We start from the raw sequence: 4,433 nt of genomic DNA on the forward strand, positions 1-4,433 counted from the left end.
GATGAGGTTCGAAGGAGGAGGAAGCTAGTAGCCGAGATTGCTACTCTTAGAAGGCAAGAAGAACAGTACTGGCGCCAACGTTCACGGGCTCTTTGGCTAGCAGAAGGTGACCGAAACACCAAGTTCTTTCATACAAGGGCGGGGGAGCGAAAAAGGAAGAACCACATCGGCATGCTTATAGATGATAATGGGACTGAACGTGCTGGGCAAGAAGAGGTCGCGGGGGTTGCCATGTCCTACTTTCGGCATTTATTTGCATCGACACAACCGAGTGACTTTGATGACGTGTTGGCTGGACTGGAAGGACGGGTTTTGGAGCGGATGAATCGAACTTTGCGTCAAGAATACTGCGAGGAAGAAGTGGTCGAAGCCTTGAATCAAATGCACCCTCTCAAAGCGCCGGGACCGGATGGTATGAATGCTTTATTTTTTCAATCTTTTTGGCATATCATTGGGCCGGATGTTACTGCTACGGTTCTGGGTATCTTGAGAGGAGAACTGGACCCCGGAGAATTTAATGAAACAAATATTGTCTTGATCCCCAAAAAGAAAGCGCCGGATAAAATTAGGGATTTTCGACCCATCAGCTTGTGTAACGTGGTGTATAAGCTGGTCTCAAAAGTTCTTGCAAATCGTCTCAAAGTCTTTCTGGGAGAGATTGTGTCTGAAAACCAAAGCGCCTTTACCCCAGGCCGCCTTATCACGGACAATGTTCTTATAGCCTTTGAGATGTTCCATCACATGAAGAGTTCAAACCAAACTGAGGGTCACATGGCCATTAAACTGGATATGGCTAAGGCTTATGATAGGATCGAATGGCAGTTCCTGAGACGGGTTTTGGAGGTTATGGGGTTTGACCGCGGATGGATTAGGAGTGTTATGGGGTGTGTCTCATCAGTTACGTTCTCGGTTCTTATAAATGGAGCGCGGACGGAAGGGTTTAGACCAGAGCGGGGCTTAAGGCAAGGAGATCCGTTGTCACCCTATCTCTTTATATTGTGTGCGGAGGCTTTATCTAATTTGATGCGTAGGGCTATTGAGCACGGGTCTCTCCATGGATTGCGTATTGCGGTCACGGCTCCGACAATTTCTCATTTATTCTTTGCGGACGACAGCATTTTCTTTGTAAAAGCAACGGAAGATGAAGCGGAAGTAGTAAGTGACATTTTGCGAAGATATGAAACTGCGTCAGGGCAATTAGTAAATTTGGATAAGACCACTGTTTCCTTTAGTAGAGGTGTCTCGCGAAGGAGAAGGGATGGGGTGGTTTGTAAGCTGGGTGTCAGCGAGGTGGAGGTTCAGGAGCGGTACTTAGGCTTGCCTACGGTAATTGGGAGATCCAAAAAAGTTCTCACTGATATTATTCGAGACAAGTTAAGTAAGAGGTTAAAAGGTTGGCGTGGGAAAACATTGTCTAGGGCTGGTAGGGAGGATCTTATAAAGGCTGTTGCCAATTCACTTCCTACCTATGTGATGAGTGTATTCAAAATCCCGGCGAATTTTTGTAACGAGCTCCGATCTATGGTTTCTCGCTTTTGGTGGGGGCATGGGGAAGGGAGGAGAGGCATCTCGTGGGTCTCGTGGAAACAACTCTGTCGGCCGAAATGTGAAGGGGGGATGGGTTTTCGTGACTTTGAGCTTTTCAATGATGCACTCCTTGGGAAACAGGCGTGGAGGCTTGTAGCGGAACCCGAATGTTTATGGGCCCGTGTAATGAAGGCTAGATACTACCACACAGGTGATTTCATGGGTGCGAGTTTGGGCCATCGACCGAGCTATACCTGGAGGAGTGTGATGGGTGCTAGGAGGGTTTTGGAACGGGGTCTGAGAAGACGTATTGGTGACGGAAAGGACACGAGAATTTGGGGGCAGGCATGGTTGATGGGGTCGGAAAGTGGGAAGATCATATCACCTAGTGGACCGGGTAATGAATTGATGATGGTGGCGGACCTGATTGAGCCGAATGGGAGGGTGTGGAATGAGACGATGCTTAATCATTTCTTTCTCCCGTTTGAAGTAAGGAGAATTCTAAACACTCGTATCAGCCCAAATACGACGAAGGATGCGTGGTTCTGGAGCTTGGAAAGGGAAGGAGAGTATACGGTGAAGACGGCTTATGCGAGCCTTGTTGGGGACTTAGATGCTGCGGGTGGTCCGTCGAGTTGGGAGAGAGAAAGGTGGCTGTGGAATCGTCTGTGGAAAGTTCGGGTTTGGCCTCGCATCAAGCTATTTTTCTGGCAGCTGTGCAGTGGAGCTTTAGCTACGATGGAAAACATTGCTAATCGAGTTCGAGGTGAGTCCTTTTCCCCTTGTTATTTTTGTTCATCTAACCCCGAGTCTTCTTTACATCTCTTTCGAGACTGCAGCGTGGCTAGATGGGTCTGGGATGCTTTAGGCGTGGACTGGCAGGATGAGGGGGATGTAGCGGGGGATGTGGGTGAAGTGCGTGAATGGGTGGAGTGTATTTGGAAGAGTTTGGAGGTAGGGGAGTATGATAAATGCATGGTGGGGTGTTGGGCAATTTGGGAGCACAGGAACAAGGTGATTTTCGAAAATGAAGTGATGAACCCGGCACGGATTGTTCAACGTACTCGTGATATCCTAGCTGAACTTGTCACATGCGAAATAGAGAGACAAAGCAAGGTTGGCAGGCGCGGGGGTGATATACGGGAGCGTGAAAACGAGGGATGGAGGCCGGCAATGGGAGGATATGTTAAAATTAATGTGGACGCAGGGGTAAAGGAGGGGGAAGGGGTGTGCACGGGTGTGGTATGTCGAGATGACCTTGGGGCTGTGTTGTGGGGGCTTACGGTGGCTCGAGAGACGGACTGGGATCCCAGATTTGCTGAGGCGATGGCGGTTTATGATGGGCTGGAAGAGGCAAAGATGCGTGGAATTCGTGAAGTGGTGGTGGAGAGCGACTGTCTTCAAGTTGTAGATGCGCTCAAGGAGAGATGCAGCGGGAGGAGTCCCTTTTCTCTTCTAATTGATGACATTTTATTGCTTTGTAATAGCTTTCATTCGGTAGTATGGTCTCACACAAGTCGTATTAATAACTCAGTAGCTCATGCGCTAGCACATGTCGTTCCTAGGTCTAGTGGTAAAACTGTGTGGTCAGATTTGTTACCTCCGTGTGCAAACTCGGCAGCGGTCTATGATTTATCATTAATGCATTAATACCCCTCGGGGTGTTTTTCTTCAAAAAAAAAAAAAAAAAAAAAAAAATACGTTCTTAGTTGTTTTGCAGTCCAATTTTTCAAATGGACCGAGTTTTATTCAAATGATCATTTTAAGATCAAAATCCAAGCCTTTTTCGAGATATTTTAAAAGGTGTTTAACATCTTTTTATTTTATTTGCTCGCATAATATCTTATCATTCACATTTCTATCCCTCTTGCAAAAAAAAAAAACAGTGGAACGTAACCCTACTGCTTCCGCCGTTCTCTGCTTGCAAAAATAAAATTTACGTACGAGCTTGCCTTCTTACTTCTTTATTTCCGTTTTACAAATTAATCTACGTACGTGCTTGCCTTCTTGCTTCTTTATTTCGATCGACCTTCCCTACTCATCCGTTGATCCTATTCTAAGGGTTTGTAGAGTAGATATTAAAGGATAGCATATGTGGATTCGGATTCGTAACAAGGAAACTACGACGTTACTCGGTATTACATCGATTTAATTGTTGTAGTTGTATGTATTATTGCATATTTGTGGTTTATAAAGATTTATTCATTAATATGATTTTGAACCATATAATTTCTGATCCCTTAATGTTTATAAATTATTTTGACTATGTATAAATTTTATTTTGTCAATAGGAATTTATTTGGTTGATTTGCAAGTTTTATGATTAAACCGATTAATATGATATAAAGATGGTATAAATTCGTTTTTATGATTTCCAGGAGGTTTAAATTATTTTTCTGGGTTAAATGATAGATTTTAAAATACCATGAATTTACGTGGTAATTATTTTGGAGTTTTAGTATTTATTTCGTAATTTAAAGTATTGACGCAGTTTCTGCGATGGTAGCGATTCTGTTCGGTTTTAATTATGTTAAAAATACTAAATAAAATTGTAAATTTACAATATTTTAATATATGGCAGAGACATGGAGTATTAGGTTGTGTATAAATTTGTAGGTCTTCAATCATTATTTTCGATTTATGGTGTATTTTACAAATTTGATGAAAATCGTTGTTAAATCTGTCAAATATGTTCGTCTGTTTGTAAAAATCATATCACCTGTTACTATTTCGAATTTGCAAAAGTGTAAAGAATAAACTCCTGTTATTTTAAAGTGTGGAGTATGCATAAACAAATTCATAATATTTAGACTTACGGTTTTGTCAGAATAAATTATTTGTGAACAGCTCGCCTGTAAAACGCGTTTCTGACTTCTCTCAAAGATTCATTTTTAAAAGATATTTTG

Source organism: Silene latifolia, chromosome 9 (genome assembly GCF_048544455.1).
Source record: "Silene latifolia isolate original U9 population chromosome 9, ASM4854445v1, whole genome shotgun sequence".
Lineage (NCBI taxonomy): Eukaryota > Viridiplantae > Streptophyta > Magnoliopsida > Caryophyllales > Caryophyllaceae > Silene > Silene latifolia.